Genomic DNA, 24,523 nt, shown 5'->3' with positions numbered 1-24,523 from the left:
TTCTATCTTTCTAGTCCACCCCCAGAGGCTGCTTTTGCTTCTGTTCCACAGACCATAGATTGACAAGCAACAGCCTAAGGGATAAAGTGTATTTGTAAATAAAGGACTATGGGAATGTAAAGTTAGATGTGATTCCTTCTAGCCCAAAGGTTTAGAGAGGTTTCCTAGAGAAGACCCTGTACTGAAACAGGTGGAGATGCAGAGGCAATAGATGTGTATGTCTGTGTAGGTGGTGGGTATCAGAGAGATCGCACAGAGGAGAATGGGGGAGTGAAAAGGAAGGGGGGAGAAGGAAAGAGGAGGAGGAACTGCAAAAGGGGAAAATAAGTTGAGCAAAGTTCTGAAAGCAAAAAAGTGCCTGAGCTATTTAGAGCAATGCAAGATATCTGGTAAGACTAGAGTGGAGTCTGCAAGGAGCAGACAAGGGATTATGGGAAATGGGCCTAGAACGACAAGCCAGGGAAAAACGATGGAGATATTATATGGATTTGATCCCTTTTTTGGGGAGTGTGAGGTGTACATTTGATCCCCAACAAGATAGGCAAATTCTACCTGTTAAAATAAATTATGCAGAATGATACATTCTAGAAATTAGGTCTGATCTAAAGTTGTTCATACTCCACAATTTTATATTTATAACTAAGTACCTAAATCATTATTGTTCTTTAACGTAACAGCCTTCTGTAAATCATAGCCCATCCTCAGCTGAATACCCTTTCTTCAAATGAGTTTGCATAGGACTGAAACAAAATATGGTCTGTCCCAAGCTTCTTACAGTTCAGGCATTCAGAACCCTAAAATCAAGCAGCGGTTCAGTGGAATCACTAATAATTTGTATTTGTTTCTCCAAAACTGATAATTTCCAGAAACATTTCATAATGTAATATACTGGAAAAGCAAACTAATGAGGCTTGTAGGGTTTGCACAGCTACCTGCAAGAAAAGGCACGGCACAGAGTCAATGCATGGTAGCAGAGGACAAGGGAACTCACAGGATGCCTAGGAAATTCAAGCAAGTCGCCAGCCCTAATGGACAAGTTCCTTGACTCCTCTGCCAACATTGTTACTAGTAAAAAAGAAGATAAAAGGTATCTAAGGTAAGGATGTCTAAAAAGCCTCTATCAGTATTTGTTTCTGGGTCTGCCCAAATCAGTAAAATCTGTGAATATGGCATTATGGTTCTTTGGGATAGGCTGTGAATCTCATTTAGCAAGTGGCTCCAGGTTATTCCTTAAATAAGTCTGAAAATACTGAAAAACATAAATATCACCCATAAATACATAAATGGATACACAAGTAATAAAGCAGGTATCATATATTAACGGTAGAATCTAGGTGGTGGTTATATGGGTGTTTACTGTAACACATTTCCAACGGTACTATATGCTTTTACAGTTTCATAAAACAATGTTGAGGAGGAAATTATCTATAATCCTACTTCTCCTTTAAAAAAATTGTATTAGGTAGGAAGTGAAAACATGTGCCCTTCCCTTTCTTTTCAGCCTTCATTAATCCCACTGCCACCATAATCATATGTAACTCCTAGATTCAGATTTTTCCATATGTAATTTTTTCTTTCTTTTTCTTTTTTACAAAAATCAAATCATGTGTAGGTCTACAAATTGCTTTTTTTAATTTAATAATATATCATTCCCATTTTGACATATCAGTTCATAAAATTATACTCTTTTTTTTGGTGTGGGGGGGTGCCTCTCACTGCTGTGGCCTCTCCCGTTGTGGAGCACAGGCTCTGGACACACAGGCTCAGCGGCCATGGCTCACAGGCCCAGCCGCTCCACAGCATGTGGGATCTTCCCGGACCGGAGCACGAACCCGCATTCCCTGCATCAGCAGGCAGACTCTCAACCACTGTGCCACCAGGGAAGCCCCTACTAATACCTTTTAATGGATAAATACAAGTCCATTAACCAACTATACCATAGTGTATTTAACCATTTCCCTATTGATGCCTTCTGATTTTTTTTAAAAATTTGCTCTTTTCATACCATACTTAGGCTTATGGTGAATTTAGTATTAATTAAAAAGTCCATAAGGTTCCTAGCATCTACCCAGAAAACCACAGTAAAACTCTGAAGTGATCCTAGTGGCTAAGAAGCATAACATCTATCAATAAAAGAGGAGGAAAGCAAAACACACAGAATCAAAGGCATATGGTTATACCTCAACAGTTGGTAACTCAATTACTAGACAGTGTCAATCACCAAGTCAATACTCAGTAGCCAATAACAGTGCTCTTAACAGCAACCAGAATGAGTTCTACATCAACCTAAAAACATTAGTCAACTTTGCTTACACTGCATTCCTCATATCTCCATTCTAACAACTTGGTTATCCGAGTTTTTATGGCAAAGTACAGAAGAGTAGCAAATTTGGATGGAAGGCAAATCTTTTTTTTTTTTTTTTTTTTTTTTTTTTTTTTTTTGCGGTACGCGGGCCTCTCACTGTTGTGGCCTCTCCCACTGTGGAGCACAGGCTCTGGACGCGCAGTCTCAGCGGCCATGGCTCACGGGCCCAGCTGCTCCGTGGCATGTGGGATCTTCCCGGACTGGGGCACGAACATGTGTCCCCTGCATCGGCAGGCGGACTCTCAACCACTGCACCACCAGGGAAGCCCAGGCAAATCTTTTATAAGTAGGCATGTTGATGGCAGTGGGAAAGTTGAGCTATTAAAAGCAAACAAGAGGAATTCCCTGGTAGTCCAGTGGTTAAGACTCCGTGCTTTCACTGCTAAGGGCACGTGGGTTCAATCCCTGATCAGGTTACTAAGATCCTGCAATACATATGGCGTGGCCAAAAAAATCAATCAATAAAAAAGTTTCCACTCAAAGTGTTACCATTAAATTACCAAAGGATTTAAAAGAAAAAGAAAAAAAAAAGCCAAACAAGAAAACTAAAAAGCAAGAAGAAAAGAAAAAAACAGTGATATGGAGGACTGGGGCCACATAGTGTTGGAGTCTTACATATTTCAGTAGGTCCTGGGGATATCATTATGCACAGTAAAAAGTAATTGATGCTCAAAATAATGGCCCTGAATTATTAATTAAAGGTATAATTTCTCAGGATACTCACTATAAGACAGCTGTGTGGTATGGAATTCACTTTAGAAAGACATACTATTAAAACAGTTACAACAAGATCCTTGATCCTAGAAGACCTGTGGAAGGCCTTGGGTCAACTACCTCACTTAACAGACAGAAAAACAAAAGTACAAAGATAACATGACTGATCCAAGGTCACCTGTTTGTTAGAAATAATCAGTCCTATAATCCAGGATAGGTTGAATCTTATCCCGTGTTTGTGGCTACCCCAGGATTACAAAATTGGTAATTAGGAACTGAAAGTTTAACTTTTTATAATGCTCTATATCCCAGAAAGAACTGAGTCTTTTCAGAGAGCTGAGGTTTTACCGTAAGAAATACTGTAATCAGAATTGTCAGAGTGAGTGGCCCTGGTAGGGAACTGAGAATGAGTTATACGTTTTCCATGGAGAAGAGACCTCCTAAACCTAAGAGAAAGAAAGGTGTTATATGTTGGCCAGAAAGAGAGCTGCACAAAAGGGAACTTATGTCCAAAACATTTATCATGGGGAAAATAAGTCATATACATAAATCAAATCTTCTTGCTAGCATGCTCTTATAGTCACTAAACTATGGTTTAGAAGCGATCAACTTTGAGAATCTGGCCTGATTCTTTCTCTAAAGGCTCATTACTGTTAAATAAACTGAAGAGGCGATGCATTAGAAAGAGAACTGCCCAAGAAGGCAGGGGATGAGTTCAAGGCTCTGTGTAACTCTGTGTAAGGGCCTTGGGTTTATTTATGCGTAAAATGAGTGAATTAAACATGATGATTTCTAAGCTTCCTCGTGGCTATGATTCATATTTCTAGTCAAGTCTTAGCAAATAGAAATGACAGGGGAAATCCGAACACCCTGCATTATACAATACAGATGAAGTTTCATATATTTGCAATATAAGCTTGTTGCAACAAAGGCTTCCTCTGTTTAAAATAGAGAACATATTTTCCTAAGCCTTATCCTACAATTAGTTGTTTTTTTTAATTGCCCCCCCCTTTATCTATCTTCTTATCAAGATGACCTCTAGAAAATCAGAAAGGGCCTCAGAAGTCAAACCATGTATTTGGGGTACTATTCAGGAAGCAGAAGCCCAGGAAGGAGAGGTGACTTTCATGAGGTCAATAGCTTGCTTGTGAAATGTGAAAAGATGGCTTTTGATTCCCAATTCAAGCTTTTCTCTGGTGAAGCCATGCTGCCTCCCAACTCTGAAAAACTACTAAGAAATATAACTGTCCCATAAAAATAACAAACCATTTATATCCCAGGAAAGAGTCATGTCTAAACAGGCAATGGTCCTGTGTCACAGAGGACAGCTACTTGGGCCCAGGAACACTAAGCCAGCTGCCAGAGAAGCTGAAGCTGTTGTTCTCTTCCCAAGATATTGTGAAGATGTATGGTGTATGCATGAAATCTTGGTCAAACTACCTTCAGGCAGTGTGGAACCAGATCCCTAAAGAAATTCCTGCACCTATGAAGTTTCTCACGTGTTTATTTCCTAAGGACAGTGGGGTTGACCTGACCAGATAGCTGTGAGTTCCTGAAGCATCCCTGTAAGGGACTTCACAGTTTGAGATATCCAAATGTGACAGATTTGAGCAAAGTATACTTAGCTATAGCATTTCATTAAAAAAAAAAAAAAGTTGAACTGGTTTGGAGGTTGTTAAAGTTTTTATAAGTCCTGAAGGGAAAGAGAACTGCGTGTAATTGAAAAGCACTGTCCATTCTTACACGCAGTACTGGTCTGAATGACCCACTGCCAGTTTGGGTAACTTTTTATTCTTTCAAATCCAAGATGTTAATCAACTCCTGGACACTTTCTATCATTCTAGCATGCCTTCCTTCAAGAACAGAGGTACTGTCTCACTTCTGACATTAAGTCAAAGGATTATCATTTTTGAACAGCATAGCTTTCAGATTAGTAGTAAGCCAATTCAAAATTTAAAAAAAAAAAATAGGAAAAAAAAAAAAAAAAACAGGAGCTTTGCACTGCTGACATCCTGGCCTGTAAGCGGCTCTCCTTTGAAATGGCAAGAAGAAACTGGTCTCAAAGGCACTTTCTCATAGGCTGCCAACTGCAGAGGGATTATTTTGCAGGGGATGCTTATGTGGTCTGACTCGGACTTGTTTCAGGGTGTGTCTTCATTCCTCCAAGAGGTCTGCCCTGGGCAAGACTGCATTCATTAGTAATTACAAAACAAAAATCCAGAGCTGGCAGCCAGTGGGAGATTTTTCTACACGGATGTGCACCTCCCACGTGCTCTGGTCACAGACACGACTGGGCTGGTAAGAGGGCCCGACGGATCCGTGCCAGGCGCAGACACAAGTCTTCCATTCTGACACAGAGTTGCTGCCAAGCGGGAAGAAGCCACATCCTTCCTCATCCTGAGTCCCCGTCCTAAATCGAGTGGTTGTTCAGACGGGGGAAGCACAGTGGGGAGGGAGGAGGCGATATCACTAGTTGGTGTTAATTGTAACAAGGGCAAACCTTTATTCCCAAGATAAAGTTTCTAAGTGAATTCAAGACAGAATCTCAGGGCCGGAAAGGCCCTCAAGTGTCACTTTGATTCAAACTTCTTTTTGCAATATTCAATTCTCCCTGTAAGATCCTTGCCAAGTGGAGGTACGGGGCCTCTTTAAATATCTCTAGTGATGGTGAAATCATTACCAGCTTACTTTTCATATGATCCGAACTGTGTAAGTATCTCATTATGTTGAGCAGGACTCTGACCCCCTGGAATTTCTACCTACTTGTCCTGGTTGAGGTCTCTGGAACCATGTCAGGAACGTGCCTCTCTCTTCTATGGACACCTTTGGACATTTAACCCAGTGGTTCCGGTATTTGAGACATCATTTCCGTGTCTCCATAGAGCTCTCTACTCGCCTCTCCAAACCTCACAGTGAGAAAAGCGTACTGAGCAAATGAAAATGCCATTAAAATGGAAAGAACTGGCATCTGTTGGTTAATGCAGCTCCTAATCTAGTTAGGCTTAAGAGGAAATTGAAAAAGGAGAATGGAAAACAATAAGCGGCCAGAAACTCCAATGACCAGTGGGCTAGCTCACCCAAGCTGGGTTTCTGGGGAACTGTTGGACAGATCAGTGTAGTAACTAAAGATTGTTTACAAGATTCTCATGTGCGTGTAAGCAATGGGATGGGTCCCTGACATAGAGGGGACACCGCACCACAGTGAATCAAAACACATGGCTTCAGCATACGCTTTGGAGTCACATAGACCTAGCCTCAAATCCTCTATAGCTGTGCAAGCTTCTTTACCATGCTGAGTCTCAGTTTCCTTATTCATGCGTGGGGTCAGTAACGGAATCAGAGGTATGAGGAGCATGTGAGATAATTTTATAAGGCACCTAGCACATAGAAAGTTCTCCAGTTTCTTGGATATTATTATTTTTTATTCCAGAAGTCCAGCCTTCAATTCTCCTAAACGTTCCCCTACACACTGTAGCAAATTCTGGAAACAGAAAACTCACCTGTTTGGTAGAGAGAAATGAGGGCAGTTCTCACGGGGGAGAACCAAAGCAGGAGAAGCAGCATATTATAGTAGAAAGTACACTGTACTAGAACTTGGAAGGCCAGGTATAGACAGGCTTGACTGACTAAACCAGGGACATCCTTTCCTAGCCTATTTGTAAAGCCAGCAATTTAGTCTTTTCAACCCTACGATTCAGTATTCTCAGAGAACCATTAAAAGTACCCCTTTTTTCCATCTTACCCCTAGGTTCTTCATGACCTTTTTTTTTCCCCTTAGATTCCATATATATGTGTTAGCATACGGTATTTGTTTTTCTCTTTCTGACTTACTTCACTCTGATGACAGACTCTAGGTCCATCCACCTCACTACAAATAAAACAATTTCATTTCTTTTTATGCCTGAGTAATATTCCATTGTATATATGTGCCACATCTTCTTTATCCATTCATCCAATGATGGACACTTAGGTTGCTTCCATCTCCTGGCTATTGTAAATAGAGCTGCAGTGAACACAGACCTACTAGAGAATGGACTTAAGGATATGGAGAGGGGGAAGGGTAAGCTGGGACAAAGTGAGAGAGTGGCATGGACATATATACACTACCAAACGTAAAATAGATAGCTAGTAGGAAGCAGCCACATAGCACAGGGAGATCAGCTCGGTGCTTTGTGACCACCTAAGGGGGTGGGATAGGGAGGGTGGGAGGGAGGGAGACACAAGAGGGAAGAGATATGGGAACATATGTATATGTATAACTGATTCACTTTGTTATAAAGCAGAAACTAACACACCATTGTAAAGCAATTATACTCCAATAAAGATGTTAAAAAAAAAAATTACTCCTTTGAATGGCAACTAGAAAGCTTGATTCCTGTAAGCCCCTTCCTGCTCTCCTGAGCCGTGTCTCTACATTAATTACAGCAACAGTTCTAGACGTCCCAAAGTATAGCACCTGAAGTTGTCACCCTAACCTGCTATGCCATAGGGACCCCTCTAAGTGGACAAAACACTGCAGGGGTGCATTGAATGGAGGTTATAGCTTTCTTATTCACTTGCTGTTCACTGTTGATATCTCAGCGATACAGCACTGGGTTTAAGTGTGTGTTTTAAATAAGTCAAGACAAGTGAATGAACTGCTGTCTTTTGACAAGTGGAAAGCCAGGAGATATGATTTTCAAACATTCAGGAGTATGTGCTTGGAAGCACTGTCAGGGAAGTCTTATGGAATGGTCTAATTCAAAGATTGTGTGGATCTCCTGGGGATGCTAATGTACCTGCTCAGGTATGCTCTTGTAAAGAAGGCTTTCCTCTTTGCCCTGTGTTTGGTGTTCTGCACTTTGAGGGAAGGCAGTAAAAATCCTGCAAGAGGGTGAGGAATCAGACAGCTGGAACTGTAACACCTGGGTTACAAGGGGCCTGTTCTCTGGGTGGGAACAGACCTTAAAGGTAATGAAGTCCAAAAACTAAGGACAGATTTAGAACAGAGACACAGCAGAACCAGAGACGTGTCCCAAGAAAATTATCAGGCAGTGGTGCATTGAGTGAGATGAAGGGATGAGTGATAGAAAGGTGTCCACTGAATGAATCTATGGAACTGCAGTGAGCGCTCTTGAATCATCAGGGGCTAAGTGGTCGCTTGATGGTTATCATCTCTAAACTTCAGTTTTCTCACTTATACTAATTCAGACCAAACTGACCTTGCAGAGTTGTTGTCAAATCAAATGTGATAATGGACATGCGAGTAATATGCAGATTGTAAGGCATTGGACCGACATATGGGGACACTCCTATTACCACTCAGTAAAACCAAAAAGCATTATTTTACTAAGTGAAACAAGTAATATTTATTTTATAGGATCTTCCTCTCAAAAGGATACTGACGTGGTTCGTAAGCCAATTTCATTTCACTCAGTGTTCCAATTACGTATACACTTTCTCTTGCTCTTCACATACCACAGGCAGAAGCATCAGGGGATTTTAAACAACAGTGATCTAGGTATGCCATAAGGATATTATAGCTGACAATATTAGCCCTAGATCAAATCGGCTTGGCTTGCAATGTACACAAATATTTTTTATTCCCAGGATGGTCCTGAACAACTTTCTATGATGACTCTGAGTCACCTCCCTCAGTGAGAATAGAAGAGAGCTCTGGGAATGCAAATTTTCTTCCTTGGATTATTATAATATAATGCTCATTAATTGCCCCGCCTATTCCCTTTCGGAGCTCCAATGCTTTGCATTGCCAGACCTGTCTAAAACACAGGTCTGATTACACCCTTCCCTTGCTCAAGAATATTCAGTGTTTCTTCCTGCCTTACAGGATTAAACACAAATTGCTCAACAGAGTATGTAAAGTCTTCAAAATACAGCCTCTGCTCACCTTTTGAAAGTCTGATCTTCAATGACCCCAGTGCTCATATACCTTCTCCTGGTCAAACTGGACTCTGCCCCGGCAAGACACCCGATTCCCTCCTTCACTTTATGTTTTCACCCTGTTCCCTTTATCTGTAGTATCACTTGTGGTTTTTAACTGTGTCAATTTAGTTCAACTGGAATTATGTTTTCCAGAATCCCCTTCTCTGCATGGTTCTGAGTTAGGGTTGACCACAGGGAAATGTTCATGAGATTTGGAGAGGAGAAGTGAAGCAGTAGCAATTGCTTTGGGAGGGTCTGTCTAGGTACCTGGGTGCTATTGCAGCTCATGCACCTTATTGCTGATCTGACGGTTCACCTCTTAGGTGGGGGCAGCAACCAGACCCATGGCTCCTTCAGCTCCTGCTAGATCCCCTCCTTCAACTTCTTCATGCCCAAAGCCAGGTAAGTATGAAGCTCCATGGCTAAGAGCACCAGCTCCTTCTGCAGGCCACCCATACAGTATGGTTAGATACAGACAGAGATAGTTAAGGGTTGCAGTTTGTCCCCAGGTTGATCTCTTGCATTTCACTTCCAGCATTTTTTTTTTTTTTTTTTTTCTTTTTGCGGTACGCAGGCCTCTCACTGTTGTGGTCTCTCCTGTTGCGGAGCACAGGCTCCGGACGTGCAGGCTCAGCGGCCATGGCTCACGGGCCCAGCCGCTCCACGGCATGTGGGATCTTCCCAGACCGGGGCACGAACCCGTGTCCCCTGCATCGGCAGGCGGACTCTCAAGCACTGTGCCACCAGGGAAGCCCCATCACTTCCAGCATTTCTTCCTGACTGCCCGCCTAATACAGGCAGGGGCAACAGACTTCCTCACTGGCTCCTTCTCAGGGTCCTTAGTGACTCCCAACTGTCCCCTTTTGGGGTTTTCTTTGCCCACCTTCTCCCACAATTGGAAGACTAATCCCTATGATAAATTCCACATTCTATATCATTCATCCATATCATTTCTGCTTCCCTGGCCGGACCCTAGCTCATACGTCACTCCTCGCCACCAATCTACGTCCAAAACCTGCCTGTCCATCATTTCAAGATTCACTTCAAATGCCACTTCCTCATAAACCCCTTCCTGAGTGACACAGTTGCCTCTTCCTTTGAAACATCAAAATATTTTACCACATATCTTTTAAAAGTTCTGTCATATACTCTTAGACTAATCCAAATATTATATAAGTTGTATTACAACCTCTGGTTCATCTTATCTTTCACAATGATCTATAAATTCTTATTCTTCTGGAGTTGTGTTAGTGTGATTGCATTTTAATCTCCAAATCTCACCAGTGTCTTAACTACAGAAGGATCTCAAAAAATGCTTAGTGTCCAAAAGAGTAAATGAATTATCCATGCAACTACTCCCTTTTTAATAACACAGGTAAGGAAAACCCAATGCTAGTGTGTATGGTGTAGCCTCACTTATATGGAGACTATTTCTAGAGCCACTTTACCTTTCCATTCTCTTCCCTTAGAGAAGAGCCTCTCCAATCCGAATCCAATGCTTTTTTATTATCTTATACATGGTTCTAATAAAACTTGTTAGCTGACTCCATAGTCCACAACAAAGCAGAAACAGCTAATCGTATGGAGAATAGATAACTGCTAGAGCAAAACATGCTGAAAGCAAGAAGTAATAGCAGACAATGAAAGAGAAAGCGGACAGAAAATTTATGAAAATCAGATTACACAAATTTAAAGTATACCAGTTTGGGGCCATTTAGTATATAGGTAAATGATCTCACCTTAATAAATCCTAAAAGAATTACAGCCTACTCCAACAAACTGTCCTGAGTCACCAACATTTAGTAATGCTACATATTTTAGAATAATCTCCCTCTGAAACTATTTTTTAAAACAAAAAATTTAAAAGAAAGTTACATATTGAAATTTCACCATTAAAAAATCCCATAGTAGCTCCCATTCTCAGAAAAAAAGAGGATTTTTATTTTTTATCATGCATTTATTCAACAAATAAGTAATGAGAGTTAACTATGATTAAGGCACTGTTCTCGTGTGTGTGTGTGTGTGTGTGTGTGTGTGTGTGTGTGTGTGTACTTTTCCTCCAAGAAAATGATCAAACTTGGGAGAAGTGGGACAATAAAAATTACACCTTTTAAATATCTCATAAAGCAAAAAATAAATAGATAAACAGCAGTCATTGTAAATCAGCACCACATTGGTTTCTTACAAAAAAGCAAGTCAATGCAGCCAACAAAATAGGACTGAGTTCATTGTTGCCAGCTTCTTCCAGGGCAAAATAAACTGTCAACTAGAATGAAGCTGCTTGCCTTCCCCACACAGCCTTTGCCTCATTTCTCTGCCAAGCATCTCTTCCCGGCAGGGAAGGTCCCTGGAGACTCTACAGGTGTTACAACCCTGTACAGTTTGCTTTGGAAGAAAAATGTGGAGAAAAACACATATAAGAAATACTTGTTTTCACCATCACAGCCCCCAATACACACAAGGAGGTAACTGTAGCACTTTCTAATTTTTCCCCCTGGTTTAATTCACATAGGTTGGAAATAGGATTGAATGAGATAATGAAAATAAAGCACTCAGCACAGCTCCTGGCACACAAGAAGCACTGGATCAATATCAGTGATTATGATTAGAAGGGGTCCTAAACGTCCGGCAAGCTTTGTAAATAGCCTCATTAAGTGTTATCTGGGACAAAATTTGAGTCTTCGGCTGTTTTTCCTTTGTCACCCAGAATGCTCTGGGGCCACCACTAGAATATAAAATAATTTTTCAGCAAGCCAGCTTTGGCTGGGGAAAGGATGGGCAGTGCTGCCTACAGGGATGTTTGGAGTAGAGAAACAGGGCGGTCCTACAGCACCTTTGCCCCCATGCAGTTCCCCAGGACTGGCCCTTCTACCTACAGGAGTGCCATGCTGAGGGCAAGGTACCAGAATGGATTCTGGAACAAAATTAACATCACTGATTATATGATTGGATTTCGGGCTTTGATTTTAAAAGGAAGTGAATAAAACTAGCATAACTGAAAAACTAAGGAGTATGTAAGTGTAAGCAAGTTTGGAGAGGTTGTTTTAGTTCAAAAAATAAAAATAGCGTAAGTGGACTGAGCACTAATTAAATTGCAGGCACTCTGCTAAGTACTCTATAAACATATTTAATCCTAAAACAGTTCTATAACCTTATGCCAATAACACAAACGAGGAAACAGGTTTAGAGATGTGAAGTAATTTTACTATAGCACAGGGGTAGTAAGTAGCATTACCCTGACCAGGTTATCTCAGTCTAAAACCCACACATTTACTACTATATGCTAATGAAATAATGCAACGTAAAAGGTCATGCATTCATTCACTGATTCAATACATTTATTGAACTATTCCTTCACAGGAGGCACCGTGAAGTGGGACTAGTAGAGATACATAAAATATTCAGGGTCACATCTTACAATCACAGGGCAGTATGGTATAGTGGTTAAGCTTGCCCAAGTTCAAATACTGACTCTACTGTCAACTAAGTCTGTGAGCTTGGGCTCAGTTTTCTCTTCTGTAAAATAGTGATTATAATAGTACCTGCCTCTCTTAAATTTATTCTGAGATTTTGATAAGCTAATATTTGTAAAGCTTATATTATTACGAGGCATGTATGAGCCTGCATATCCATGTGTCAGTAAAGACATCATGGAGGAGTTCTACCTCTTGAGAGAAGAGTTAGGCACCTTTTAGACTTTTAGAGCCAGAAAGAAGAAATTGATCTAATATGGAATTAAATTTGTCTTTCACACACTCTTCAGCATGGCAGATTTCAGAAACTGGTACCTAAAGTCTCATAAAGAAATAGCTCTAGGTCCAGTGTTTTGGGGGACTGATTACATAAAACACCTACACAAGAACTGTAAAATTTCCAGCTGAATTTAATTGAGCAACATCACTTAACATATCTATCTATTACTTAGTGCATTCGGAAAAAATAATGATACCGTTTGAGAAAAAGAAAAGGAATCTGATTTTGCCTATTTAGCCTGCTTTTTTCTGTTGTTGTTTTGTTGGACATTCTAATGGGAAAGAAAGGCCATGAATGACAGATCAATGAGACTGAGCTGTCTTCTCATTTGTCCTTAGGAACCTCCATGAGGTCAGCACAGTTTTCATCTTAGAAATGAATTCTTCCATTCTCCTTCACTCTCTGTTTGAGGTTCCAAATATGTCAAATCTGGTCATCATTCTACTTTAGTCCTTTCAGTGACTTCCTGCTGCATTTTGCATAAAATCCAAACTCCTTACCTTGGCTTGTAAGGCCAGCCTGATCTAGCCCCTGCTTATCTTAGAGCCTTAGTTCCAGCCCTTCTCTCCCTCTTACCAGGCCCTGCCACCTCAACCATGAACAGACCGACCCTGGCTCCTTCTCAGGCTTTTTTTTTTCTTAGCTCAGACATCACCTACTCAGAGTTGTCTTCCCTGACCACCCTATTTAAAACTGCCTCTCCTCCACAGCCCTCCAACATTGCTGTTGTTGCCACTGTTTTAATCTCAGCCCCTTATTTCTTACCTTGAAATCACGTGTATGTCTTCTGTTTATTTGTTTGTTGTCCGTTCACATATATATATACATATATATATATATTTTTTTTTTTGTATCTCTCCCAAACTATTCTTAGTAATGCTAACAGCAAGGAATTACCTTAACACCTCTGTCTCCCAAGGCAATTTTGGATAACTTCTAAATGTATGTATATACACACTTACATCTACACACGTACATATGCATACACATAAATTTATACTTCAATATTCTAAATATATGGTCAATATTCTAAATATATATGCCCACATATATATGTATATGTGTATGTGTATAAGTGTGTATATATATATATATGTGTATATATAACAAATTTTTTATTTCAATATTATATATCTCTATAATTCATTTCCTTATCTATTTCTTTCTACTCGTTGAGGATAAATAATACTAACATCTATACTTTTATTTGTTCATCATTTACTCATGATGATATTTGCATCATTTAGGCAGATACTATTTGCTAAGACACTATTTTAGGCACCCAGGATACAGCAGTGAGGAAAACAAAGGTCCCTGCCCTTGTGGATTTGACACTCTAGTGGGGCTATACTAAACAGTTGACAGGCTAAACAAATTAATTAAATAGTATGTGAAAGCTGATAAGGTGACAACCGCTATGGACAAGAGAAACAGTTGAGCAGGGTAAGTGAGATCAGGAATGGCAGGAGTGGAGATGGGAATAAATATAGATATAGAGGTCTATCCAACCAGGAGATAGCTAGAGCAGGCTTATTACCATTTCACAGAAAAGGAAACTAAGTCTGGACAGGCTAAGCAAGCTGTACCTAGGATTCAAACCCAACTCTGACCTCAAAGCCAGCCAACCTTTCACCACCCACTTTATCCATTCAACCCCCAAACCCTGCCACTGTCGCACACTGTAACTGGCAAACTGAAGTCTAATCTTCCGGAAAAGAGCTATGGAGTGTGTATTATCGTTCTCAAGTGTCCATCATTTCTTTAAGAGGAAAAAAACCCTGTATCTATTTCAGTGAGAGTCTAGCTTCTTCCATGGGCACTAAATTAGCTCAAAAGAAGAAAGCAGAAAATATGCACTCATAATGCTACAGTCCAAATTAAAGCTAAATATTTTATCCCTTTACTGCTTTGTAGAAGATTATGGTAATTAATGGTGATAGAGAGCTTGCTTTATATTAAAAAAAAAAAAAGCTCTCCTTTTATTTCCCCCCAAAACAATGTCACTGTGCCTAACCCAGGTGTCTGTGTACTCCTCCCACCCCGAAACCTGGATCCAGAGGGAGAAAACAGTTTGCAGGTTGTGGGAATGTAGCAGAATCACATCCTTAAGGACATAGAAAGTGTCTTTATGGATGTGACTCCTAACGCAGTGGTCACTTGTGATTCTCATTGAGGCCAAGGAGGCTGCCAGGTATCTGGATTTGATGATGCTCCACATGCTGACATGTGGATGCCTCTGTGGAGCTAAGAGTATGGATCTATTCTTAGCTTTTCATGGTGTCTCCTAAGTCATTACCTTCCAGGCACAGATTCATAGAACAACATGCCTTAGAGAGGACCTTGTCCAAGTTCCTCACTCTGGAGGTTAGAAAAAGGCCTCTTAGAGAAGGAAAAACCACTAACCAGTACCAGGGTTGTTGCACTGAATGATTGAGAGGGAAAAAGCATAACCTTGGAGTGAGAAATCTAGGGTGCAAGTCCCAACTCCACTATTCGCTGGCTGTGTGGCCTTAGAAAATATTTAGCCTCTCAGACTCAGGATGTAAAATGGTGTTGAGAACAATTACTTTGATTACCTCAGATTATTGTTAGAAAAAATTACTTGTGTGCATGTGCATATATAATAATAAGTATTTTGAGGGCTTAAAATTCTATAAAAAAACAAAAACTGTTAATTTGAATCTAGGTCTTCTACTTTCTAATCCAATATTGATTTGGGCATGCAGTTGAATATCTCCGTAGTTGTTAATCATAATGAAGGTTAAAATCCCCACACACCAGGCTCTTAACAAATGTTTTGGCACCTGACTGACACCTACCAAAAGCTGGATGAAATGGGTTTTATGATTCCCTTTTTACAGATGATGAGCATAAAGTAGGGATAGACGAAATAACTTATCTAAGGTCAAATCCAGGGAAGGTGGTCTGATGCTAAAGCCCATGATGTTACACAACCACAATTTTAGGTCACCATAGCATCTAACCATAACTGGCGTAAGAAACTATGTTATCTATGAAAAAAACATCTTCAGAAATGACGGGTTCTCTTTTCTGTTGCCTTTAGCGCTGACTGGGAAAAGAGGAAGCCAGTGTAATCATAAGGACTTATGTGTCAGACAGGAAGAAACTACAGGCATCTCCTACATATAAACTAGACATAAAAGGTCACCTGCCCTCATGTCCAATTATATCAAATAATAGCTGGACTTGTATGAATTCTTCACTGCTTTTAGAAAGTGAGATCGAAGCTCACTGCAGCTGCCCACTTCCCTGGAAACTTCCTACTTTCTTTCAGGTAATTTATTTAGGACACTTGACACTGGCCTTGTTGTCAGTATATGCATGCAGGAACTTCAGTGTCCTCCTTCATTGTGCTTGCTGCAAAATGTCCTGTATTATTGGGATAAAAATGTCTTTTTCCACGACTGAGCCAGTGGTGTTCAATCTTATTAGAGTCTGTGACTCCTTACCATTTGTCTGATTTTGTGACCACAAAATTAAAAAACAATAAAATAAAGTTACCTTATTAGTCTGTAGAGATGGCCTTTGAAATAATTAATGATATGATAAAGTATGAGAAAACTAGAAAGCCAATGCTGGGCGTACCTGACACAGCATGAATCCATCGTCTATTTAACTCAACCTTTTGAGTACAGGGCACTGTGCTAGGCATGGGGCAGGATAAAACATGCCCTCAGCTGCTTGGGTGCTAATCAGGGACTTGGACAAGAATACAAAGGGACAAATTACTGGCCCACAGTTAAAAAAGAAACTTAAAAAAAAAGTTTAATTATAATATATAGAGAAAGAATATGTTACAAGCATTTAAAGGGTTCTCCAAAACTGGGAAGAATCAAGAAGGGATTTGAGTAGTAGGTTTGGGAAGGAAAGCAGGGGAAAGGAGATAGCACCTGAGGTGGCATGAGGACACAAGGAGGGGACATTTATGGATCTAGTTATACGAGTCCTCAGGTCTTACGCTGTGGTGTCTAGTAAACATGGGATAGTAGACCGAAGAGCTTTGTGCTCAGGCACACACATCTAATTCTCACTAACTGGATAACTGTGGGCAATTCTCTAAGTCTCTCAGAACCTCAGTTCTTTCATCTGTAAAAGGTAGACAATAATATGGACCTGAGAGTTATTTTTATGCTTAAATGAAATGACAGAAGTACATGCACCAATGAATGCTGATTTCCCTTGCCCTCCTCTGTTTAACCAGAAAATAGATTTCTTGGCATAATACAATCAGGGTATTTTCTCTTTATTCCCCTTTCAATCTTTAGCCTTGACTTTTACAAAGAGATGTGGCAATAGAATTTCAGAGTTGAAAGGAATCTTTAAAAAAAATGACAATGTATTGTAGCAGAAGAGCCTTAGAGATGAACTAGACCAGCTGTCTCATACTTTAGGCCCAAAGGTAAAGCGACTTCCCAGGCACAGGCAAGATAATACCAGGATCAGAAAGACAGGATGGGGATGGGTGGGTCATGGGTCCTAATTCACATCCTCACTTCTAGTCCAGAGGCTGCACAATTTCAGGTCTTTCCTAGCTCTGAAATGAAATGCAGAGATGAGTCTCAGCATTGGTGCTTGCTTTGTGTTACGCGATAAGGTCCTGCTATTTAACCTCTCTGAGTCTCAGGTGGCTCAAAAAATAGACAGGATTGGGCTTCCCTGGTGTCGCAGTGGTTGGGAGTCCACCTGCCGATGCAGGGGACACGGGTTCATGCCCCGGTCCGGGAAGATCCCACATGCTGCAGAGTGGCTGGGCCCGTGAGCCATGGCCGCTGAGCCTGCGCATCCGGAGCCTGTGCTCCGCAATGGGAGAGGTCACAGCAGTGAGAGGCCCACGTATCACAAAAAAAAAAAAAAAAAAAAAAAAAAAAAAAAAAAAAAAAAACAGGATTACTGCCAGGACTGAATGAGATGACAAATGTAAAACACTCAGTACAAGCCATGATGGAGTTCACTAAAAGGCGGCTATTAAATTTTGATTTTCACAACTGAACAGACTAATAAACTGAAAGAACTGATGGCAGAAGAAAGAATTCATGTTCATTAAACGCCTCCTATGAAAAAGGCACTGAGAAAGAGACTCAAGCTTCTAGGTAGGCATCAGTGTTCCTGTTTCCCAGCTGAGGAGACCGAGGCACATCTCAACATAATAATTTGCCTGAGGTACCCTCCAGACGCTAAGACTCCACACTGCCACAGCTGCTAGAGCTAGGCAGAACATGGTCAGGCTAGAAGGAGGTCTCCTAACAAACTTGTCAGTGTAAACCATGCATTCTCACTTTCAAAAAGGAGAAAAAAAAGAGCAAATCAGTAGCTAACCTGATTTAATCCCCCCAAATATAAGATACCAAATGTTCTGTAACCTTCCTGTTCTTTGGGGTTTTTATTCTCCCACAGAACAATTTCCAAAATGAGCAAAGAGCACAGTAGGTGGCTCTCTTTAATATTTCACGGGCAAGACAATAGTGACTCAACAGATCCTACATCTGTGTCACCAGCAAAAGCCTAACAAAGTTGAGCAACAAATGAAACTGTGTATATTGGAGATAACCTTTATTTTTTCCTTCTGCTTCTTCCTCTGATTTTCTCCAGCTACATTCTGCTTTTCTAACTGTGCCAGGATAAGATGCCGCTGACTGCCTACCTTTTGGCAAAAGCAAACATATGCTTCCAAAGGCCAAACGCAAGGAGCACAGCGTTTCTCCCCAAACTGCCTTTACAAGCCTGTCTGCTTGCTGCAAAGCAAAGAAACCTAAAGGCCTGTGGGAAGTCTCAACAGATAAATGGCCCCATTGCCTGGGCCGGAAACCGATCTGTTCATTTTCCTACATAAGCCTGCAGCCTTCAGTTTCCACAGGGAGGATTGAAACTCCAGACCAATGATCAGCATCACCAGCCAGCAGTGGCCTTTCCTGCGAATGCTACCTCTGTACACTGTTCACTATATTCCATCCTTTCTGACTTTGGAATTAGCAAAAGAAGAGAAAAATGGTATGGTCACTCATGGTATTCGTTCCTCAATCTTCTTAACAGCCTGCGTATTAGCACGAGGATGGCAGAAAAAAGAAACCACTCAGAACAGGAAGAAAAACATGACATAATTCTAAGCTTTATGTCCTCATAGTACCCTCACTCCTAGGAATTGAAGGTACATTACTTCAAACACATGTGAGTCGGCAGGCTGCCTTAGAGATCATCACCCTGAAACTTCCTCTCCTGAGAGCTGGCCCCACTAAACTCTACAGATCATAGTTCTCTTAGCAAGGAAATATCCTCTTTGGGACAAAAAGGATACCCTGAAATCACCAAACAAATAAGGTCAACCCAACAACTGAAGTAAATTGTTGAAGATCTCATTGGAGAGATGACAGGGTGTGATGGAAAAGCCCTTAACTAGAAGTCAAAAGCTGTGATCTGTATTCCCAAGGCTGAAACTTATGAACCATGTGACCCTGGGCAACTTCTCATTTCTCTGGCTCTTATTCAATTTTTTTCTCAATAAACTGAGATCAACTAAGAAGAAATATCATTTAATGAGCACTTACTCACTACATGTACTTTACATTATACTACTTAATTTAATCCTCACATGCATCCTTGGGGTAAGCTTTTTTTTTTATTTCACTTTAGAATTGGATAAAGCAGAAACTCTAAATGGTGAAATAAATTGCTTAGTATTACCCAGCTACATAGGAATTAGAGTTGAAATCTGAATTTGACAACAAAACCAGCTTTTTTCATACTTTATCATATCATTATATTATCCTTCCACTATTAATATGTCCGCCATGTCCTTCTCTCAAGGCTATTGCAAGTAACAAGGAAGATAATATATATGGAATACACTGTGGAAATTTTAAAGTTATATATATATATATATATTTGGTAACAAATAATCTCTATAAGGAGAAAGGGTATAACTGACTATCCTTTCTTTAAAAAACCAGAACTAAAAGGAATTAGCTTTCAATCTCCCATCCCCTTGTTCTGACCTTATTTTGAACATTCTCCTTTTCCCTACAAGTCCCCAGTCTCTCAGGCACGCGTTCAGATGTATCCTGGCCAGCTCATCATAATGCATGCACACGGAACAGGCTGACGGAAGCAAGCGATCCAATCCTCTGCAAATGTCTGGTGCGGGAGCTACCTAAGAGGGTACCAACGAACTCTTTCCTTTCCTCAAGGTGTATCACATCCCTGCTCTGCATACATCAATAACACAGGCATATGTGATGGACTGTGGAGCAGGTAGCCAACTATAAATACTGGATGCTCAGTTCAGGGACTTAAGGCATAGCCAGGGGATGATAGTAAAAACTGTATGAAGTCAATCAGAATAAAATCAATTGTTATGAGCCAGGTGGGGGGTATGTAAAGGACACTATTTCATTTTAAAATATCAATAATGACAATAATAAAGGAAGCCTAGTGAGGGCACATGTGGATGTTTGTGTTTATATGAGGTAAGTTTGTGTCCAAAAGAGACTGAATTTAGCAGCATCACTGTATAATCCAAAAGAAATACACGGGAATCTTGTTGTTTTCCTATATTAGCTGAGAAATATAAAGCTGCTTGTCTGACCTGACACAGGGGGAAAAAAAGGCTTAGAACGGTCTGTGACATAGATGAAACTTGCAACTTCTCCTCTTGTCTTTCTACCTCTCATCAAATTCAAGACCCTCTTTGCCAGTAAAGGATGCCTCAGATCAAAGTTTCACAGACCTGAGGCTTGGCCTAAAAACTAGCAGGGCATTGGCATCACTGGGAAACATTTTATACACCAAGTCAAGCATCTACGATCAAAGTCACATGTAGAGGGCATTCAGAAAACACTATAAAAGACCTGTTCAAACTCCAAAGAAGAAAAAACCACAACATCTAGATTAAAAAAAAAAAAAAAAAAAGTCACCCTATCTGAAAATTCAGCTTCCTAAAAATCCACTGTCTCCAAGGTTACTATGAAGTAATATTTATAATTGTTGCCATCAATGTCAAACTGAACAGGTGCCAAGCCAGGCACTGTTCTAAGCATGTTATTTGAATTATCCTGTTTCATCCTCCCAAGTGCCCTAAGGGATCATTATGACCGTGAAAATCTCCATTTTATGGCTGGAAAAAAAACAAAACAAAACTGAGTATCAGAAAGATTGGATAACTTGCCCAAGTTCACACGGCTAATAGGTGGCAGAGCTGGAGTGAAGGCCAGGTAAATCCTCCTCCTCAGCTGGTAGCTAACCTAGAAGTGTTTCACAATTTCACAACCAGCGGGTGGAGGCAAGACAGACTGGGAACTGGCTCTTAAAGGAAACGGCAGAAGTTTGCTTTTGTGTTTGTGATTTTTCTCTTTAACTCAGCTTCCTTGCTCCCTCCCAGGGCTTAGAAGTGAGAGGGGCTATGGCTCCGTGAGGTCAGCTATTCCTGTAAGAGAAGCATCCTATTTCCCACAGGACGATCGGCCCCGCTTCCCTTGGGGCTGGAGAGAGCACTGTACCAAACGAGGTGACTGGCGCCCGGACGTCCCTCACCTCTCCACGGACTCTACCAGGAGTCTGACGGACACCCTCGGCGGAGCATCCTTCTGAGAAAACAGGTCAAGGGAAGAGAAAGAGAGGCTGCAAGCAGCCTTTACCCAGGCTGTCACAGGTCCAAACTGGAAACGACGTGATACCCGGTGGCAACGCTGGGACACACTGCCCCCTTCTATCCTCACCGTTCACAGCAGCACTCCAGAGAAACCAAGGCCGGGGGTATACCGGGGTACATCCCTTAAAGAGCTGGGAGACGGCTGCAGTGACGCGCAGCCCTCACACAACTGCGTTGCTTAAATGCCTACAAAGCGAAGACGGGACTCTGGACAGTGGGTTCGAGTCCTGCCCACGGCACTAACTTAGCTGTGATCTATCCCAGCCGCTGTCTCGCTCTGTGCCTCAGTTTGCCCTTCTGTAAAATAGGGTTGAAGGAGACGATGCTTAAGAATTCTTCCACCTTGAGATTCTGTAGATCGGTGATCCCCCGAGCCCTCATCACCGCGCGAGACTCACCTTTCCTGTGAGGCAGAGCGGGCGCAGCGAAGGCGGCGGGGATGGGTGCAGGATCGCCCAGCACCGTGTCTTTCGGTGCGCTTGGCCAAAGCAGAGTCCCGGGGACCCGGATCCGGCCAGTCTTCCAGCAACGAGCCTCTTACTTTCCGCCGCACTTTCTTTTTTCCCCCTTTGGGGCTCCTCCCCTGCCGCCGCGCGATTGGCCGGCGCTGCGCGGCTGCCGCTCCACCCTCCGCCTCGCCAGCCACCAGCGCTCCCCAGAGCGGAGGCCGCGGGGCGGCACCGAGATGGGCCCCGCCCGCGGCGAGGAGGAGCGGCGCCGGGCCAGTGGCCGGCAAGAGGCTGAGCTAGGCCTTTCAGCCACCGCCCGTGCAGGCTGGACCGCGCAGGAAGGGACAGCGTGGGTCCTGCAGCTTGGCACGATGCCAGGCGCCCTGGGGAGATGCGTCCCCGGCTATACACATAGACGCACACTTGCGCTCATTGCAATATCCTGGCCTCACAGTCGAGATCGCCTTTTCTTTCCGGCTCTGTGTACTTAGCTCTCGTGCTGCACCAAGGCCATAAATCAATTCAGGCGGCAGGATTTGAGCCCCCATCGTGTGCCAAGCCCAGAGCGCGACGGGAAGAAACAGACTCAATCTCGGTGGTCTGGCGCTCCTCTCCGCTACAAAAGTGACAGTCATGGGAACAAACTACTGCTCAGGACAGCCAAAAGGAACCTGTATTTTCCACTGGTGTATACCCAGTGTGCCTAGGACGGTGCCTGGCACAAAGTAGGCACTCAATACATGTGCACTGAATGAGTGAATGAATGAAATAATCATTATAGAAGCAAACAATCTCAAAAGAATTACTCCCTTTCATGCACTCCCGTTTCTCCAGATTTCTGAGAGAGCCCTCCGCCACCCTCTAACACTCTAGATGGTAGTCTGTATAGTCATCCTGAGAAGCTTTACAATGACTGTCAACTCCTTTGCTCAAGAACCTTCTCTTGTTCTCTATCGCTAGTCCATCACAATGTCTTCCTGACTGGCAAGGCCCTTCATCACTTTTCCCCATTTCTGGGACTCCCTAACAAAAGCTATCTACCAAGTTGACTTGTCTCTTCACACATGCTTTACTCCACCACCTCCATGACTTTTCTTCTGCTCTTAGAGTTACCTAATTGAATCGTATTTATTTATTTATCCAAGAAATTGAGATCCAAAGAAAGCAATTAAAGAGACGGGGAAAAAAAGACAGGAAAGAAGAAAAGGTCCTCATGAACTAGTAGGTGGAAGTAGGAGGTGCCAGTCTCTAGGTACCAGCTAAAGATGGACAGCAGTGCAAAACTCACACACTGCCCCTGCCCTCAAAGGGTTTAACTCCCCAAGGGAAAACCACAGTATAATTGAAGCTGTAGCAATGTTCATGTTGTTTCATTTATTGATATCACTTATGGAAATTAATCCTGAGAAATGATTTGTCTCTGGATATCTGGCACACAGTACAGGCTCACGACATTGTTATTAAGCCAAAAAGGAAACAATATAAAATTTTAAAAGTTTATTGTATGAAGCAGAAGTAAAACTGCTCTTTGATGTATTATTCACTCATTAAATATATTTCAGGGCATCCAATTTTTTTCTTATATAATACATTCATTGAACACTCTTGTAACATGTGCTTACAATGCAGCAGGCACTTTGCATGTATCAGCTAATTCTCACAATAATTTATAAGGTACTATTATTATCTCCAATTTATAGATGAGACATAGAGAAGTTGTATCTTGTCCAAGGCCACAAACCTACAAGAAGAGAATGCAAAATGAGAACTGAGGCAGTCTCCTTGCTCTTAACTACCCAACTAGATGGTCTCATGTGCTTTCTAGAAGTCCTTACTCTGTGTCAGGCACACGTTGGTGATTCAGAACTGAACCAGACATAGTCTTTCACTTTGAGGAGCTACTCATAGTTTAATGAGGATGATGTCATATAGACAAGTCATCACTGTATTAAATATTGTAATTTTAAGACAACATAAGTGACTGGGAATGAAAATGGTTAGATAACCAATGCTGTATATTCACACAATAAAGTATTTGCTGCCATAATTAACAGACTATGAAACTGTGTCTACAAAGGAAAAGGCTTACAATATAGTTAGTCAGGTTGTATAAAATGTATGAAAAAATGGACAGTAATTGAAAGAAATGTGGAAAGTGTTAATGTGTCAGAATTATGGGAGTATTTTTCTTTTTTAAATTTGCTTAACAGCAAAATTTTATTGTAACAATTAAAAAATGTTTGAAAACTCACATACTAGGCATTCAATGAACAACTGTGGCCTAAGTGAATGAATGAATGAGGCTGCAAACTCATTGGTGTCAGTGCCTAACAGTATTGGGTGCATAAGAAATGCTCAGAAAAATATTTTGAAATTGACTGAATATTTGGAAAAGCATCATTACTCTCTTCTTCCCTCTGCTACTAACCTCTACTTCTTTTTTCAGGTTATCTTTAATAATTTTGCAGTAGTTCTAAGGGGGCCACAGAATTTTGCTTTCTCCTTGAACCAGTCCAGTCAGACTTTTGTCCCTAATACTCCATACTTAAGGTATCTAATGACTTTCACTTTGCCAAATTCAGTGGTCAATTTGTGGTCTTCATCTTACTTGACCTATTTAGCAGCATCAGACACAGTTGTTCAGTTTCTCCTTCAAAC

At 41.4% G+C, this 24,523-nt stretch overlaps 1 protein-coding gene across 2 annotated transcripts in view; it reads right to left on the bottom strand.

Moving 5' to 3' along the window:
* Positions 1-21,982, bottom strand: part of IL1RAP (interleukin 1 receptor accessory protein) — a 125,894-nt gene extending 103,912 nt beyond the window's left edge. For both annotated transcript variants that reach the window (XM_060100129.1, XM_060100130.1), the window contains exon 1: positions 21,815-21,982. The gene's annotated coding sequence lies outside the window, so the exon portion shown is untranslated. The remainder of the gene's footprint in view (positions 1-21,814) is intronic.
* Positions 21,983-24,523: the final 2,541 nt, after the last annotated feature.

This window comes from Mesoplodon densirostris, chromosome 5 (genome assembly GCF_025265405.1).
Source record: "Mesoplodon densirostris isolate mMesDen1 chromosome 5, mMesDen1 primary haplotype, whole genome shotgun sequence".
NCBI classification, from domain to species: domain Eukaryota; kingdom Metazoa; phylum Chordata; class Mammalia; order Artiodactyla; family Ziphiidae; genus Mesoplodon; species Mesoplodon densirostris.
This window is presented reverse-complemented; position numbering and strand designations above follow the sequence as displayed.